The sequence below is a fragment of the Tamandua tetradactyla genome, chromosome 13 (genome assembly GCF_023851605.1).
Source record: "Tamandua tetradactyla isolate mTamTet1 chromosome 13, mTamTet1.pri, whole genome shotgun sequence".
Lineage (NCBI taxonomy): Eukaryota > Metazoa > Chordata > Mammalia > Pilosa > Myrmecophagidae > Tamandua > Tamandua tetradactyla.
Window position 1 is genome coordinate 3,524,063 of NC_135339.1, and position 20,315 is coordinate 3,544,377.

Sequence of the window (20,315 nt, forward strand, 5' to 3'; positions counted from 1 at the left end):
AACGTTCTTTGCTTGATGAGCACATGTTGTAACTGGATCCCCCTTGAAAAATTACCTGACTGCCAGGAGTGTCTTGTTTAGGGAGGGGAGTCTCAGTTCTACTGGGGTGGGATATTCTCTTGACTACTTACTGTCAGTGGAAATTCTTGTTGGTCACCCTTACTGGTGCTACCAGGCTTGTTTGAGATATAGTGATACTTCCCTTTGGTGTGGGGGAGGAATGAAACTACCTACATGACCTTCTACTGCTATTTTAGGGGTCTGGAAAAATGGGTCCTGGGTTGCCTTCTTCTCCTGGATACAGGGTTGTAAGGTGCCCTGCCATTCTGTTGTTCTTACAACAACATACCATCTTTCTGTTTACACCTTTTAGAGTACTTCTTCGTTTGTCTCTTGCTTTATTTCCAGGGTTTATAATTGTGCTTACATTGTAAAGAGAAGAAAGAAGCAAATCTATACCATCTTGTCTGGATTGGAAGTCTCGATATCCCTTTGATTGTTAGAATTTTTCACTATCCACACTTAACTTCCCAATAATTGTTAAAAACACTATTGGGTATGATTTCACCTGTGAGTTTAAAGATGCTCCACCCCCCATTGCAGAAAAATTAGCTTGTGCTGAGTAAGTGGCAGTATCGGTTGACTCTTCTTAAGGCAAAGTGTTAAATTTTCTACATGACTTTTCTCATGGAATCTTCATGATGATCCAATGACATTGTATTTATACTATTCCCATTTTATGACTGAAAAAAATGAAATTAGAGGTTATATAATTTGTGCAACGTTAAAAAGTTTTGGGTCGGCTTTTTAACCAGGTCCATTTAACTTATTTTCTTTTTTTTTTTGGAGAAAAATGCATACATCACCTTTATTGTTAATACTTACATTTGGTCTTATAAACAAAGTTGGCAGAAATTTCAAGAATATGATCTTTATCACTTCTTAAAAGTATAATTTATTTGAAGACTAAAAGCCAGTAAATGTAAAAATGGAAAGGAAAGAGAAAAACACTGACAACAGATCATTTGAACTTTCTTCTCCCCATCTATCTATAACATTGCATGTGCCACTGTTTTAAGTATAGCTTGTAAAGCTCCAAAATTCTGCTTTTTCTTCATTAGTCTGAAATAAGTCCAGTAAAGACTGCACTGGTGAACTACAAATTCTGTTTTCTTCTTGTATAGGAAGAAACTCAGTGATTTCCTTATCTGATTTCACATTTGGTTCCAGATTTTCTTTTTTATTTCTTCCTAACAATATTTTCACTTTCTGAGAGATTTTACCAGAAAGTAAACTATCCCTATTCTTGGTGTCACAATAATTTGGTTCCATAAGGGGACTATGGGATGGAGCATTTGTCTGAATTGTTAGGTGCTCTTGGGAACTGTTTATTGCTATCAGACCAGAATCACGACCAAATGCTGCATTAAGGTCCTTTTCCTTTAGATCTTTTGCTGGAAAAATCTCAGTATCTGATTTTTTTCTTCATTTGGGATACACTATTATTCTTATTGAAATTAGAAAACTATGTAGATGTCTGTAGCCCACATGGACAGGGCTGAGTTGTTCCAAGTCACTTTTATTTCTAATGCATTTATGTTCAGAAACACCAATATGTATCCTTATTTTTATGTGAAGGTAACCATGTAAATTCCTGTTTCATGTCATTTTCAGCTAGATTTAATGCAGAATATTTGTCAGTCTTTATCTCAAGTCATCTCAGTTCACTTGAAGGGCAGGGGATGGGTTCTGAAATAAACATAAATTTATGTTCAAGTTCCTGGGATTCTTTATAAAGGAAATTTTGCTTGATCATCTGCACAACTTTATTTTCCCTGAAGTCCTGAGAAATATACTGCAGGTCTAGGTGTTCTCTTGGTTTAGTCTTCTTTGCAGAAATAGGAGAAAGAGATTCAACACTATTTTATCTTTTCCTTTTTTTAAGCATGTACAAAATCAGAAACTTAGATACAATATCATCAACAACTTGATACTGGTTACCCTGTGCAAAGTTTTTGTGTTGCGCACTTAGATGAGTTTTGAGATCTTTGTATTTCTGCAAGCAACACTCACAATATCCTTTTCTTCCTTCTCTTTTAAATGGGGTTGAATTGGGCTACCATATTTATCACCAGCTGTTTGGATTCTTAGCTTATCCTGAGTTTGCTTTTGGATGGCTTGTCCACATCAAATGGACTACAGGGCTGTTGAAGAGAATGATTTATAAAAGGCATGTTGGCCAACTGAAGATAAAATGGCTTATAAATTTGACTCATATCTTCCACCTTTAAAACTAAAAGCTTTTTCAGCTTACCTGTTTTTGTTTTCTGTGTACTAGCTCTTTTCCTCATGTCTCTTACAGAAGTGTTTGATTTCTTGAGTAAATACAACTTTTTTCTATTCAATGTAGTATCTAATGTCATCGAGAAGAAGAATTTTCACTCCCCATGATAAGGCATTTGATAATATACTATTTAAAGGAATAAAATCGTGCTCCTTGATAGCTTCTTCAACTAATAATTTCCCTCTCCTTTAACTACACCCATCCAAGATCTTTAATGTCTTTTTGCAGTTTTTCAGACATCGTGTTAGAAAGTAAGTCCAGGTAAAATACTTTTCCCCAATGTGGCTTACATTTGGATTTTTCTGGTTTGTTGTTACCAGTTTTGTTGTTGTTGTTTTGACTTTGATACCACCCTGGAAATATCCTTTGCTATGAATCCTCATGGCTCCGGGGTTCATGGCAGCCTCCCGGCACCTACCTGCTGGGTTGGGAGAGGGTGTGGCGCCCCGCAGCCGTGAAAGCACAGCAGGTCCTCGGGGTCTGCTAAGGAGCCAGCTGCCTCTCCTTCTGCCAGCCGTGGAGGAGGATAGGGCCACTAACTTTTAAATAAAAACATTTAATCTGTTATTCTACATTGTTTTTGTAAATAGTGAATGCATACATGGCTTGACTCAATATTTTGTCTCCATACCTACAGCACATCACTTATAAATTTTTTGGAAGAATGTTCAGGGCTTTCATTACATTTGCCTTCTGTTACTAATGATTGCCATTCACTTCCTAATCCTCCATTCCACCAGTGGGTCACAGAGGAACTCATTTTTGTTAGTCCTCTCTACAAAACTGCTGATGAATGCTCCTTCTTATTCTACTGACTCGTTTAGTTTTGTCCTTGTCATTCTAAGACATTTGCTTGGTCTCTTTGCCTTCCTCTCTCAAACCATCCACATTGTGGGTGATTCTTTTAATGAAAGTCTTTGCAGCTTGGATTTGCTTTCTCTATATCATCTCACACATACCTCATTCTTTCCCAGAGAATAGAATGACTCACACTGCCTTAAAAGCTCTGACCTCAATTGCAAAATTTCAATCCCATGTTTCAAACATTTATACATGATCTTCTCTAGGTATCCTCTGCAGTATTACATGCTCACTGGCCAGTTCAACATCTTTTTACAAATTCAGCTAACTGTCACGACCCTAGCTTCCTTAGCTCTTAGAGTTCAGTTTATTTCAACAAATAATTTATTAGCTACCAACTCCTAAAGAATCCTTCAAGCAGCAAACAACTCAATATTGAAGACTAAATTAAGGGAGATGTATCCATCCATGCACACACATAAACACACTTATAGAGACTGCATGATTGTGCAGTTATAGAATGTACAAGATCTAAAATGGCCATTTATTATAAGTGATCATATTTATCTTAAGGATTATAAGATGGAGGGGACTTTCAAATGACTTTTATAGATTAAGTAATGACTGAAAGGTAAATTGGAAGGAACTGTGCATGTAGACAAAGAGAAGTTACATATGGCATGTTGATGATGGAGATGTCTCTAGGGTCCAATTCCTTTTTTCATTTTGGAATTGTTTGCTCAATGTTGCTGTTACTTAACCTAACTTAGTATGAAAGTATACAGCTTGATATCTTTAGGCTTCTGAAAAAAAAAATGAACAAAGAAATATCATAGTTCAAAGAGGGGGGAATTGAATTAATAAGCAGTTATAAAAGAACAATTTTTAAAAGTAAAACTTCGTAAAGAGTGAAGCAAAATGGAACTATCAATAAGAATTTCTGATGTCACCTTTCTGTCACTTTTGATTAGTTCTAATTTCCTGGAGGAGTGTGTTCTCTTTTCCTGGTCTGGCTTCGTTTACTTGGTGTAATTATTTGAGTTCCATCCTATTGTATATAGCAGTAGTTCATCCTTTGCATTGCTAAACCGTATTCATATCACACACTTTTATCAATTCATCTGTTGATAGGTGTGCTGGTTCGAAACTATTACGTACCCCAGAAAAGCCAGGTTTTACTCTTGATCTAATCTTGTGGGGGCTGCCTTTTCTTTTAATTCTGATTTAAGACTACAGGGTGGAAACTTTTGATTAGAATATCTCTACAGAGATGGGCCACACACAGTTGTGGGAGTGACCTTTTGATTAGATGAAGATGTGCCTTCACCCATTCAAGGTGGGTCTTTATTAGTTTACTGGAGTCCTTTAAAAGAGGAGACATTCTGGAGAGAGTTCAGAGCAGAGCAGATGGAGATAGCTTGGAGAACAGCTGCTTCAGAGCTGACGGAGATGTTTGGAGACGCCTGAAATGCCAACAGAGAGAAAGCAAATGCCTAGACAAGAGCAGGTCCCAGCAGACATCGCCATGTGCCATCCCATGAGATGCTAAACAAGCCAGAACCCAGTGTTGTGCCCTAGAGGAGCGAAGAGAAGGCCCATAGAAGTCGAGGGAAGGAACCTCTGCAGGAAACAGAGGCTGAAAGCAACAGAGCCCAGGAGCAAGGGACCAGCAGACACCAGCCACATGCCTTCCCAGCTGACAGTGGTGTTCCGGACAACATCAGCCTTTCTCGAATGAGGGTAACCTCTTGTTGGTGCCTTAATTTGGACATTTTCTCAGCTTTAGAACGGTAAACTTGTAATTTATTAAATTCCCTTTATGAAATCCATCCCATTTCTGGCATATTGCATTCTGGCAGTTTAACAAACTAACACAATGGGCATTGGATTGTTTCCAGTTTTTTGACTATTAGGAATAAAGCTATCACGAACATTTGTGTATGTGTCTTTGTGCAGACATATGTTTTCATTTCTCTTGATTAAATACTTAGGAGTGGAATGACTGGGCAGTGCAGTTGTTGAAAGCTTAACTCTTTAAAAATTATTTGAAAATTTTTCCAATTCTTAAAAACCTTTTATGTCTTTTACTCTGCTTGTACTGTTAAGTAGCTTTTCTTCCAGATTCAGCATAGACACATGCAATAATATAACGCAATGCTGCCCAATAAAACTTTCTGCAATGATGAAAACACTCTATATCTGCACTGTCTAGCACAGCGACCACAAACTACATGGGCACTGGAAATATGACTAATGCAGCCGAGGAACTAAGTTTTCTATTTTATTTTGTTTGAACTAATTTAAATTGAAGCATTTACTTGCAGTGAATGACTACTGTTTTGTGTTGTTTTGTATGGTTCCTTGGTCTGTAATATATCATTCTCTACCCAAAAGAACCAGAGCTCCTTGGAGAAGAGTTGATTCCATAATTGGATAGGAAATCTCAGGATGAGATTTGAAACTTAGTTTTACTACATGTGTGCCAGTTTGACTCTGTGGTGGACCCCAGAAAAGCCATGTCCTTTAATCCTCATTCAGTATTGCTGGGTGGGAGTTTTTTTATTGTTTCCATGGAGATGTGACCCACTCAACTATGGGTGGTAACCTTTGATTAGATGGTTTTCATGGAGATGTGACCCCACCCATTCAAGGTGGGGTTGCTTACTGGAACCCTTTAAGAGGGAGCACTTTTGGAAAAAAGCTTTAGAGCCACAAAAGCCCACGCAGCCAGAGACCTTTGGAGGTGAAGAAGGAAAATGCCCCTGGGGAGCTTCATGAACAAGAAGTCAAGAGAGAAAGCTAGCAGACTTCAGCATCTGCCCTTCCAAGTAAGAAAGAAACCCTGAACTTCATCGGTCTTTCTAGAGTGAAGGTAACCTCTTGTTGGTGCTTTAATTTGGACATTTTCAAGGCCTTAGAACTGTAAACTTGCAACTTAATAAATTCCCCTATTTAAAAGCCATTCTGTTTCTGTTATATTGCACTCTGGCAGCTTACGAACTAGAACAACATAAAAAAAGGGATTTTTTGCAAGAATGTCTGTAGTGGTGAAAATGAGACAATTTAAGGGGCTCTTTTTGACAAACTGTGATAATCTGAGCATTGAAAGAAGAAAATAATTACCCTCAATTGAGATAAGAAGTCAGTTGGAACAGTCATGGTTAAAAGGAGAGGATAACAGGGCGGGCCGCGGTGGCTCAGCGGGCAAGAGTGCTTGCCTGCCATGCCGGAGGACCCCGGTTCGATTCCTGGCCCCAGCCCATGTAAAAAACAAACAAACAAACAAACAAACAAAATATAATAAAATAAGAAAATGTTTAAAGATGTTTCCCTTTCTTCCTCCCTTCCTTCCTTCCATCCTTCCTTCCTTCTCTGTCTTTCTTTAAAAAAAAAAAAAAAAAAAAAAAAAAAAAAGGAGAGGATAACAAATATTACAAAGGTTATTGTACTAAATCAGTCAATAGCTTCTGATACAGCTGTTAAAAAATGACTTATATTGGTCCATCAAAATTATGAGACAAAAATAATAAAAAATAAATAAAATTATATGAGACATATACTTAAATTCTGATCCAAATTATAAAATACAGAGATTTTTACAGCTTTTTTGAAGTTGTAATTGCTATACAATACACATATTTAAAGTATATCATTTTATGAGTTTTGACATATGTATGGATCCATGAAACCAGCACCATAATAAAGAAAATTAACCACTGAAAATTTCCCAGTTCTCCCCTATAATCCCACCTTCTCCTTTTACCCCTGACCCTGCCTATCTCCTTTCTGTCACTTTTGATTGGTATTCAATTTCTAAAGGAGTATGTACTTTTTTATTGCTCTGGCTTCATTCACTAATTGTTTGACTTTCATCCATGCTGTTGTATATAGCAACAGTCAATTCTTTTCTATTGCTAAGTAGTAATCTAGTGTACAGATATATAAAAATTTTTTATCCATTCATCTGTTGATGGGTATTTGGATTGTTTCCAGTTCTTTGGCTATTACCAGTAGCCTGTCATGAGCATTCATGCATGAATCTTTGTGCAGACACGTGTTTTCATTTCTCTTGTTTAAATACTTAGGAATGGAATGACTGGGCAGTGTAGTTGTTGAATGCTTAACTTTTAAATGATTTTTACAAATTTTTAAAAACATTTTACATTCTCACCAGTAGTGTATGATAATTCCAGGTATTTCAAGTTTTTACCAACAATTGGTATGTTCACTAAAAAAAAAAAAAAATAAGTGTCTTAGCAGGAACTGGTTTATTGTTGGTTTAATTTGCATTTCCTTAATGACTAAAGATGTTGCCCATCTTTTCACATGTTTATTTATTTATCTTCTGTCTGTATAGAAGGTGTTTCTATTGAATAATGCTATCTATATATTTCTTCTTTGGAGAGATCTGTTCATTCATTTTGTCCATTTTTAATTGGGTTGTTTGTCTTCTAATTATTTAAATGCAATAAGTTTTTCCATCTATTCTAGATTTATAATCTTTGTGGGATATATATATATATAGTAAATATTTTCTTTTAGTCATAGTTTGCATTTTCATTTTCATAACAGTATTTTTAAAGAAAAAATTTCTCAATTTGATGAAGTAAAATTTATAGATTTAAAAAACATTTAAAGTTCATGCTTTTTGGTTCCTATTTACATCTGCTTGTGAATGTTTAGGCCACTAATGTTTCTTGTATGTTGTCTTCTAGATATTTCAAAGTTTTCAGTCCTACATTTAGGTCTACAGTTCATTTCAAGTTAACTTTTGTATATGATAGGAGTAACGTTTGAGGTTTACATTTTAGGAAGAGGATGCAGATTTCTAGCTTTTTCAGAATGATTTGTTGGACTTTCCTTGTTGAACTGCCTTGACATCTTTGTTGAAAAATAAATCAAATACATTTTTGAGTATTTATTTTGGACTGCCTTTTCACCTCCGTTATTCTATATTGATTTTAGGCCAGAGCAGTCAATTGAAGTGGTACTTTTTTTTTCATTTTTCATTCCGTTAATGTGATGAATTACAGTAGTTGATTTTTAAAAGTTAAATCAGTCTCGCATTGCTGTGATGAACCTCACCTGGTTGAAACGTATTATGCTTCTTTACCTTTTAGAAATTTGTAAATTGCTAGAATCAGTTTGCTAAATTTTAAAGGATTTTCACATCTAATTTCACAGGAGTGCTTATCCCTAATTTACACGTCTTGTGATGTGCTTGTCTGATTTTGGCATATAGGTCATTCTCGCCTTGGGAATGAGTTGGGAAATTTTCCTTCCCTTTCAATAGTTGGGACGAATTTGTAGAGAATTGTATCATTTCTTCCTTCAATACACTAGTGCAGCCATCTGAAACTGGAGTTTTCTTTGTGAGAAGGCTTTATTTTATTAGAAATTCAATTTCATTTAATAGCTATAAGGTTATTCAGATCATACGTTTCTTTCTGAGTGCAGTTTAGCAGACTGTCAAGGAATGTTTATATTATCTAAGTTGTTGACTTTATTGGAATAATAATTTTGCTAATATTCCCTTTTTATCCTTTTAATGTCTGAGTAAAATTTATAGAGACGTGCCCTCTCTCCTTCTTGATATTGTTAATCTAAGTCTTTCCTCCTTTTCCTAATCAGTCTGGTTAGAATTTTATAGATATGACTTGTCTTCTCCAAGAAATAGCTTTTGGTTTCATTGATTTTCTTTATTATTTTTTCTGTTTTCAATTCCACTGATTCCTGCTATTGTCATTATTATTGAATTTCTTCTGCTTCCTTTTCTAATTATTCACGAAAGCAACTCATGTTATTGATTTGAGACCTTTCTTCTTTTCTACGACAGATATTCAGTGCTATAAATTTCCCTCTAAACACTGCCTTTGTGGCATCCCCAAATTTTAAATTGCTGTGTTTTCATTTTGCAAAATGCATTCTATTTCCTCTTTTGATTTCTTCTTTAGACCTGCAGACATTTAAATGTGTGTTAACTTTTTCAAATATTTGGAAATTTTAAAGATATGTTTCTGTTATTGATTTCTAATTAAATTTCATTTGAGTCAGATATGAATTCTGTATGATTTAAATCCTTTTAAATTTATTGAGTTTTTTTTATGGCCCAAGATACAGTCTCTCTTACTAAATGTCCTCTGTGTACATGAAAATAATATAAATCCCACTATAGTTAGGTGAAGCATTCTAGAAGTTTCAATTAGGTCAGGTTGTTTGATGGTGTTGTTCATGTTTTTTTCTTTTCTTATTTATTTTCTGTCCTATCACTTACTGAGACAATGATGGTAAAAATTTGTGCCTGTAATTGTGGATCTGTCTATTCCGACTTCCAGTTCTAACAGTTTTTGATTCACGCAATTTGATGCTCTGTTTTGACCTGTGTAAACATTAAGGCTTTCTATGCCGTCTATGGATTTACTGCTGTGTGACCGTGTTCTCTGAGACATGCTTTGTCTGGCATTAACACAGCCACTCCACCTTTGCTTTGGCAGGTTCTCCATGGTATATCTATTTACATCCTTTTACTTTTAGCCTATTTGTCTCTTTATATTTACAGTGAATTTTGCCTAAGCAGCATAAAATAGGGTCTTGCATTTTATCCATTTTAAGAAACCTCTGCTTTAAACCATTTATTTAATATCATTACTTGGTATTTTTCGATAAATATCCATCATCTTGCTGTTTATTTCCATCTATCCCATCTCTTTTTTCTTATGTAATTTTGCAATGGGTATTTTTAAATGATACCATTTTTTTCACTTTTGATTTATTAGTTATAGCCTTTTGTTTTGATTTTTGGTGTTTGCATTAGATTTATATATATATATATATATTTTATTGACAGAACATAACAACATACAAACATGAACATTCTTAACATATGAACATTCCATTCTTGGTATATAATCAATGACTCACAATATCATCACATAGTTGTGTATTCATCACCATGATCATTTCTTAGAACATTTGCATCACTCCAGAAAAAGAAATAAAAAGAGAAAAGAAAAAACTCATACATATCATATCCCTCACCCTTCCCTCTCATTGATAACTAGTATTTCCCTCTACCCAATATATTTTATCCTTTGTTCCCCCTATTTTTTTCTATACCCCTTACCACCTCCTTTCATTGATCACAAGTATTTCAATCTACTCAATTTATTTTAATATTTGTTCCCCCTATTGTTTATTTATTTTTAATCCACATGTTTTACTCATCTGTCCATACTGTAGATAAAAGGAGCATCAGACACAGGCTTTCACAATCACACAGTCATAATGCAAAAGCTGCATCATTACACAGTCATCTTCAAGAGACTGGCTACCGGAATATAGCGCTACAGGTTCAGGCACTTCCCTCCAGCCTCTCTAATACACCTAAACTAAAAGGGGGATATCTATACAATGCATAAGAATAACCTCCAGGAATACCTCTCGACTCTGTTTGAAATCTCACAGCCACTGACACTTTATTTTGCCCCATTTCTCTCTTCATCCTTTCAGGCGAGGTTTTCTCAATCCCTTGATGCTAACTCCCAGCTCATTCTAGGATTCTGTCCCACATAGCCAGGGACCCAATATTTTGCATTTTTGAGATTCAACAGTGAAAAACAGTCCAATCAGAAATGGATAAAAGGCAAACAGGCATTTCACTGAAAAGGATATAAAATTCCAAATAAGCACCTGAAAAAAAAGTTCAACATTATTAGCCATCAGGATGTGCAAATGAAAACTACAATAATCCATTACTACTCAACTATTAGAATACCTAAAATAAAAGAAGTGGAGTTTGTAAATTCATGTTTTATTAGAATTACTAAAAAAAGCACCAAATGCCAGTGAGGATGGGGAGAAGGTAAATCACTAATGCATTTCTGGTGGGAATGTAATATGGTTTAGCCACTCCGGAAAAGACTTTGTCAGTTTCTTATAAAATAATTACAATATAACCCAGCAATTGTAGTCTTGGGTGTTTATTCCCGAGAAATGGAAATTTATATTCTCACAAAAACCTCTACAGGAATGTTCATAGCAGCTTTATTCATAATAGCCCCAATCTGGAAGCAACCCAGATATCCTTCGGTGGGTAAATGACTAAAACAACCATGCTCTAGCCATATCATGAATGCCATTTATCAAGAGAAAGGAACAAATGATTGAGACACATAACAACATGGGTGAATCTCCAGAGTATTATGCTGAGTGAGAAAAACCAATCCCAAGAGATTAAATTTTGTATTGCTCTATTTATATAACCTTTTAGAAATGAAAAAAAAATTACAGAAATGGAGAATGAATTAATGGTTAACTGTTAGGGACAGGAGGGGGAGATGCAGGCAGGAGTCTGATGTGGTTATGAAAGATTCCTTGTGGTGAGAGAACTGTTCTTATCTAGACACTCATGTGGGCACACGAACGTGTGCATGTGCTATAACTACATAGGCCTAAACACACATGAACACAAGTAAAACTGGAGAAATCTGAATGAGATTGGTAGATTTTATCAAGGTTAGTATCTTGGTCATGATATTGGGGGAAACTGCATAGAAAGTTCATAGGTGATGCCTGGCCAGTTTGTGTAAACAGCCTAAACACATGGAGCCTAGACTAGGGAATGGGATCTTCTAATTCTGTATAGCTTAATGTAATACCCTGATGCATTCTGGAGTATTTTGGGCAGATAATAAAAAAAATGTTTGCAAAGTCCCTTGATGACTGGAGAAAAATAATATGAAACTATTAAACTTCCCTATCTGCAAAATTCCTGATACTCTCTCAAGCTTTAGGGACTCTCAAGCTAATGGGCCAACTCTTCGATCTTGAGGCTGGCTCCTATGAAATTCATTTCTGCAACAGGGAAGCTAAGCTTACCTATAATTATACCTAAGAATCACTTCCAGGGAACCTCTTTTGTTGCTCAGATGTGGCCTCTCTCTCTCTAAGTCCAACTCTGCAAATAAACTCATTACTCTCCACACTACATGGGATATGACTCACAGGGGTATAAATCTCCCTGGCAACATGGGACATGGCTTGCAAGGATGAGCTTGTTTCTGGTGTCGTGGTACGGACAATGCCTATCTGACCAAGAGTGGGAAAAGAAATGGAGCCAATACGGTATCAGTGGCTAAGAGATTTCAAATCGAGTTATGAGGTTATTCTGGAGGTTACTCTTATGCAAGCTTCAGCTAGGTATAGATTGTCATGGTATGCCAAGCCCCAACCAACAGTATTCCCGAAAATTGTAAAGAATATAACCATGGCTCTATGGCTCTATATGAGACTCTATAATAGTTTCACTCAGTTTATTTTTCAGATTCAGATTGTTCCACGCCAGAGAAGCCCTGAAACCCAGAGGCAGCAGTCTCTTCAAGAACATCAACCAGTTATATCCCCCATCCCTTAATATTCATACCCCTTCTCAACATGAAGAAATTAGAATGATCATTGCCTAAATGCCCCTAAAGATGGAGAGAAGGATCAAATGAGAGGGACGAGCTGCAACAGAAGATAGGATTTAACAAATGAGTATGACACTGAATCATTATATTGATATTTCTTTTTAGTTTCCAGTGTATTAGAGTGGCTAGAAGGAAATACCTGAAATTATGGAACTGTAACTCAAATCATACTTTGAAGTTTGTGCTATAACCACCTGTTAAATCTATCATTTTTCTGCATATATGGTATATTTCACAATAAAAAATGTTTTAAGAAAAAAGTATATAGGTGAGTTAATGCTTATTTTGTACAGGATTTTGAATTGGGTTGATGGTAAAGTTTTGGAAATCAATAGTGGTAATGATAGCACAATATTATAAGTGTAATTAACAGCACCAAATTTTACATGTGATTGTGGTTAAAATGGGAAATTTTGATCATATATGTGTTACAAGAAAAAAAATTAAAAGATAGGACTGTACAACACAGTGAACTATATTGTGAACAATGGACTATAATTAATAGTACAATTATTAAAATATTCTCTCATGAATTATAACAAATGTACCACATTAATGCAAAGTGTTCATAATAGAGTGGTGAAGCTGGAAAAAACACACCCTAATGTAAACTATGTTAATGCTAATGTTTGCCTCCCAAACAAAGCTAAGCACTTTATTAGGACTGGAATTTTTATAATATTTGTTTGCTGCTTTAAAATCAAAATATTGCTCAACACTCAGCACAGAGTATAGTTCAATAAATATTTATGGCATCAGTGAACAAATGGCTAGTGACCTGTCATTTTCAAAATCAAATATATCTAATAAAGTATATTTCTAAATAACGTACTTCTGTCCCTGGAAAAATTCGGTTGTTGGCTATTAAAATACTTTGTTAAAGTATTTTGCTTATATTTTAGAGGAAAGTAAAGAGCTTACACCAGAATCATAACATAAATTATATATGTTTTATTGTAATTTTAGGACATATTTATGCTCAAGTAAGCTGTTTGCAATTAGCAAGTAATTCATACAAAAAATATGCTGCTTCTTTTTCTTATATACTCCCTGTTTCCGATCATGAAATTAATATATGTCCATTTTAGAAAATATAGAAAGTATTAAAGAAGAATATAAAAAACTCAATTTATATCATCCAAGAAATAGAAAATTAGCTAACATAATTGTGTTTTGTTGGTACCGTATTCTAAATGCTATTTTATATTTTACTATGCTTAGCACCTGGTCTTATATTGAGGACATGATGTTTAAGCACTGTTTAATATTCCATCATACAGATATGATATAATTAACTACTATTTAAATTTAAAATTGACACACTTACACTATTTCGGATCATATGTGAAACACTACCCTTGTATATAAATCTCTATCTGCCATAATGATCTTATGACTACTTCAAGTTAAAAGAACTCTTTGGTTATTTTTAAGGAAAGGAACTTAAACCTGTTGGATATAATTACTATTTGCAATTACACATTGTTACCCGGTTGACTGAAATTTCTAAGACTGTTTCTTAACTAAACAGCATTCCTGTTTACCTCCTCCAATGCTACAGACATGTTAATTCATGGAAATATTCTGGCAATGTTATCTAGTTCCTAAGGTCATATGGCTAGGTGTTTTGTTCCTGCACATCATCTGCAATGATACAAAATAGGGGAAAACAAACAAACAAACAAAAAGCCCACTTTCTATGTCTTCTCACAGTGTCCAGGTCCAGATTTTGTATGTTAGCAGACGGACTGCTTCCTACCAATATGAATATGTTCAGCAGCAAACTGACTTTCACAAAATACAATTATTTATCAAGGGCTTATTCTTAAGTATTGATCACCATTTCGCCCATGAATTACAGAGTCAGAGAGACCTATGCTCTTTTTCCACTCACCAACTATTTGACTTGTGTAATTAACTGCAGGTTATATTTTAGTCCAATCGTTAAACCCCAGTCCTTGGAAAGAACAGAATGAATTCAAATCCTGACTTTTCCTGTGGCTGGTTATGATTTTGTGGGGCTTTAACTACCTTATGTTTAATGTGTGGTCCTTAAAGAGCACCTGCCCCATAGAGCTTTACATGTATTAAAATGAGATAATCTGCATAAAGAAGCTAGCTTAGTTCCGGACATGTAGAAATACTCAATAAATATTTTCAGTCATTATTATTTTTATCACCCACTAAAAGCCTCAATTCGCCTATCAATAAATTAAAGATAATAATGGTACCTCGCAGTTCTAGTTTCCAAGGCTGTTTAAACAAATACCATGATATGGGTTGCGTTAAACTATGGGGATTTATTCATTCATGGGTTTGAGGCTGGGAAAATGTTCAAATTAGGGCATCATCAAGGCGATTCTTTCTTCCCAAAGACTGTCATTCTGGGTTGGTGAGCCTCGGTTTCTCTGTCCCATGCCAAGGCATATGGCAGCGTCTTCCATTCTCTTCCTTCTCCTCCGGAATTTGTTGATTTCAGCTTCTTACCTTCTGTGGTTCTCTCTCTCTACGTCTGAATTTCATTTGCTGATAAAGAACTCCAGCCATAGCATTAAGATCCATTCTGACGGAGGTGGAGACACACCTTAACTGAAGTAGCCTCATCAAAAGATCCTGTTTACAATGGGTTCACACCCACTGGAATGGATTAAAGTTAACATGTTTTCCAGGGGTATGTTCAACTTCAAACCACCACACTAGCTCACAGCACTGTGAGGTGTTGTCGTTTTCTGTTCCTGTGTAGCAAGCATACTGCAAACTTATTGGCATGAAACAGACATCATTATCCGCTCAGAAGATGTGAGCAAGTAGACAAGGAAGGCCTCAGCTGGGGAGAATCATACGGCAAGGATTGGCTCAAAGAGCTGGGACGTTCTATGTTCACAGGACAGCCCCTGAAACTTTGATTCACTCTAAGGATGGGCTTAGCTGCAGCTATCTACCAGAGTGCCTACGTGTGGTGTTTCTATGAGACTTGGGATTTCCACAGGAAAGGACCAGGTTCTAAAGGGGAACATCCAAGACAGAACATTCCAAGAGACTAAGGTTAAAGTTTCAAGGCTTCTTTGGAACCAGACTCAGAAGTCATACAGTGTTCATTCTGATACATTCTATTGTTTACAAATGAGTAACTAAAGCCAGTCCAGATACAAGCGGAGGGAAAGTAGATTCCACTTCTTGATGGAGTAGTGGCAAAATCATATTGCAAAAGTACATGTAGGGTGGGCAACAGTGGCTCAGTGGCAGAGTTCTCTCTTGCCATGTTGGAGACCCGAATTCAATTCCTGGTGCCTGTTCATGTTAAAAAAAAAAAAAGAAAAAAGTACCTGTGGGATGGGAGACAATCTTATGATCCTCTTTGGAAAGTATAACATACCACAGAGGGTTCCATGAGAAAATGAGTATAATGTACTTAACACAGATACATACATGAACTCAACAAATATAAGCTTTCATCATTGTTCTTATTATTATACTGAGACTAATAAGCACAAATCCATGATTTTGAGAGACTTCTGATATAGTGTAAGAAAAACAGCATAAGGAAATGTATGTAATCACATTAGGATGAATTCCAGTAATGGTTGTAGCAGGCTCTCCAAGGAAGAGGATGTTAATCTTCCTCATGCGTGTAAGCAGAGCCTTTCTAAAGGAGATGAACCTTGAGTTGACTTCATCCAAGGCAGAGGATATTCCTTACACTGGGTCTTGGTGGGCCAAAAAGAAAGTCCCAGAGCAATTCTGGTCCTTGCTGTTGAGCTCCAGCTTCTTTACGCCACTTCAGAGCTGCAAATCTGGAACTTGGCAGTCTAAAGCAACATCACTGAGTTTTCTGATTGATCCTTATGTGATGATATATATAAGTGGAAATTCTTGCTTTTCTGGCCAGAGACAGAGGCTCTTCTAAGTCCAAAGAAACAACTCAAAATATTGGTCCTCACTTATTTACCAGGAGATGAAGCAAGAGGGTGGAAAGGTTCATTCTAACTGATAAGGCCACTTTTGGAAAGTCATCTTCAGTGAGCAGCCTGGTTACTTGGGGACGTGGCCAACATGAGGTTGCTGTGTACAAGTATAGAATGGATAGTGTCAAATGGCAGAACAAAGAATCTGTCAACCACTTCATGTCTTGTAACTTTTAGTTCCACCCAAATAACAAGCTTTTAGAGGGAACTAAGCCTTTAAATTTCACATTGCTAGATACATATATCACAATAAATATTTAACAAATAAAGGAAGCTCCTCTATTGTCTTAGCCAAGGACAAGCCATAGCTTCTCTTCTACATCATAATATTTAATAAGAAGCTTCCACCCCAGTTTCCCATTCCTTATATCACATCATTCAGTTTCTTGGACAACCAACCAATACATTGTAATACCATATCTCATGTCTTACCTGTGTGTAAATATGCAGGGGAATATGTTGTGTGTGTGTGTGTGTGTGTGTGTGTGTGTGCGTGTGTGAATCTGTGTCAGAGAAGGAGGTGGGTAGGTAGATTTATCGTAACAGAGCCTCATCTAGATTGTCTTAATGGAATAGAAGTCTGACAGCATTTTCATAAAGCTAAAGTTTCCAGGCACGAATTGGAGAGAAGGTACCTACTTCAACATGCTCCTTTGTTGACCTGGGAGAGTATAAATATTCTCCTCTTTTTTCCCTTATAAGCAGCCCCAGTGAGAGTTTTAGATGACTAAGATGATGTAAAAAATATTTATGAACATTTTTCCTTTTGCCCCAGAGGAGATATCCTGGACTATTTCCATAGTCCCTGAATTGACTTTGGCTGGAGGAGGAGGTGGAAGGATTCTCAAGTGTAGGGTTGGTTTGGTGTGTTAAATTTTCTGCCGAATGTGGATTGAAGAATGCTAGGGTCATCTCTAAAGTAGTACTCAAGAACGCCAAGCCAGCTGCCCAATGGTTTTGAATATTCTCTTTCCAAAAATCTTGCCTCTAAGTTTGCTAATGTACAGAATTATTTACGCTATTGCATTCACTAAAGGAATAAATTGCTTTCTGCATAATTTCTTTTTTATATTATCGACAAGCTTGCCAATACCTAACTTGAAATCAATCTGTTTTGAAAATGTCTTTTGCACCATAAATTTTAATTGCCACTAGTTTTCCACGAGGGATTTAGAAAAGGAAAGTCAAGGCTTTTGGTGTGAAGGCCATATGTGTTCCATCAGCATGTACCATTATTGGAGTAAAGGCAGAAATGCCAAGTGCAGTTTAACCATATTCCATTTTCTGCTGACTCACCACATAATGGGTGAGGGTTTTTATGTTTCGTGTCCATTTTTTATGAGGCATGGGCAGAGTAAGTGTTAGGCCAAGAGAAGAACAAATTTTCCTTGCAGAAAGAGCTATAAAGCAGTCATGTACAGCTATTGCCTGGTGCATATAATTTTTCAGATGTTCCAAAAGAATATTCACCAGAACATCTTACTTTACCCAACTAAATGTCATTTCAAGTATTGATAACATTCAGTGGCTAATAAAAATGCAAGTTATCCAAATGCAAATTATCCTGAATTTGAAAATATTATTTTGGCAAAAGCTTTCTCCTGCATTTAATCTAGGTTTCTTGGTAGGGCTATTTCCCTCACCTCTGTTATACCTTGGTTTTCACTTTCTAAAATTCTTGTTTAAATCAGTTGAATTTTTATTATAGCTGTTAATTAATTGAAAAATACTTGAATTCCTATTATGGGTCAGCAACGTCTCTCTTGTAAAAGCTTGCTGAGGCCTTAACTGCCTGAAAGGTAGAGTTAGGATCTAGGTGAATTTTTTCTCTTCCAAAATAACAAAAACATGGGAACCACAGCTAAGAGCAGCCATTTCATCACACTGGAAGTTAATCCAAGCCACAGAACAAACTGAAAATCATCTATGCAATGGAAAGATTTGAACGCCAGTAAGACAAAGATCATAACCGAAACTCAGTAAACAGTGGGGTCTGCGATGCTTTAATGTAGATATTGAAATCCCCCTTCTTATGCTGCTCAGTGACCTGTGAGCCATAAACAATCAGCATTGCAGACAACGGGCGATCTGATGGCTTTTGAGGTTCCATTAAAAGAATTTTCCCAGAGAACAGTCAATATTTTGTCTGAACTTGAAGTTGCCTAGTAAATCTGTCTTTCCAGTTTGTTAGACTAATTGACTTGACTCAGAGCTCTGCTCAGCAAGAGGGAGGCAAGTTTACCTGCAGGGCACTATCATAACAACAGAAAATGGCTGGCAACAACTCAGCTGCCCAAGGCTATGATTTCATTTGGGATAAACTAGATCCAGTCTGGACATTCTAGAAGAGTAGACTACAATACGGAAGTGTGAAAAGGGTCAACATATTCCTGGGGATATAAAAGACTGTGCCCATCTATAAGTCCAGGTTCAGGCCCAGGAAAGACCAAAGAAATGAGAAGGCAACAGCATTCAATGATGGACCTTGAACCCATGTGTAAGCATGAAGTGAAAGCTAAGCCTCTCTTGTAAACTACTGGAAGTTTGAAAGGATACCTCTTCACACAGATCCTCTTTGCAAAGGGTAGTAGAAACACAGATAATGCATTTAAAGAAAACGTCCAACTGATTGCTGTGATTGACCACAAAATTATACTAAACCAGGTGGGATCCCTAGGAAGACAAATTTAAAAATGAAAGCAAGAATTAAAAAAGCAAAACTCAGAGGCTACAAAAGTGCAGGAAATAGAGAACATACAGGATTAGTATAAATAAGTAATGAGTAAATACACATCAACAAAAGAAGGAACGAAAAAAAGCTACTGACAACCACAACAAATGTTGGCAGGTGTTGAAAAATTCTGATACCAGAGTTCTTACAATATATTATTTCCAATGTCTAGATTTTAACAAAAAACTAGAAGATGTGAAAAAAGAGGAAAGTATGTCAAGAAGTTAAAAAGGCAGCCAGCAGAAAATATTCCTAAGACCCAGATTTTGGACTTAGTAGAAAAAGACTTGAAATCAATGGTAAATATGTTCACATAATTAAAGGAAAATGTGTCTGAAGAATTAAAGAAAAATGACAATAATCTTTTGCCAAATAGAGAATATCAATAAAGATATAAACATTTCTAAAAAGAGTCAAATAAAAATTCTGGGGTTGTAAAGCACTAATAATAGAAATGAAAAATTCACTAGAAGCGTACAACAAATTTGAGCTAATAAAAGAAAGATTCAATGAATTAAAACATCAATTAAGGAAGACTTTGCAGTCTGAAGAACAGGAAGAATAAAGAATGAAGAAAAATGAACAGAGTCTCACAGACTTTGGGACACCATCAAGAGCAAAAATATATGCAGAACTCCCATGCATATGGGAGTTTCAGAAGAGAAAGAGAAAGGTGCACAAAATTTTGAAGAAATAATTACAAAAAACTCCCCAAATTTGATGAATACTATTAATCTCTATGTTAAAGAACCTCAACTACTCTACAAGAATAAACTCAAAGACACCCTTACCTACACACATCATCAGAAAATCTCAAAAGCACAAGTACAAGAGCTCTGAAAGAATCATGTGAAAGGGCTTCCCAATAAGATTAGCAACGATTCTCATTAAAGAACATGGAGGTAACAAAGGCAATGTTACTGCTAAATGACGATAGGCAGGGAATATGGGGAGATGTATAGGATTCTTTGAAGAAGCAAAGGAAATGGCCTCATATAGATCGTGGT

At 36.0% G+C, this 20,315-nt stretch overlaps 1 pseudogene; it reads right to left on the reverse strand.

The window, feature by feature from the left end:
• Nucleotides 1–966: 966 nt before the first annotated feature.
• Nucleotides 967–2,742, reverse strand: LOC143652983 (protein DBF4 homolog A pseudogene; annotated as a pseudogene).
• Between the last annotated feature and the right edge of the window lie 17,573 nt (nt 2,743–20,315).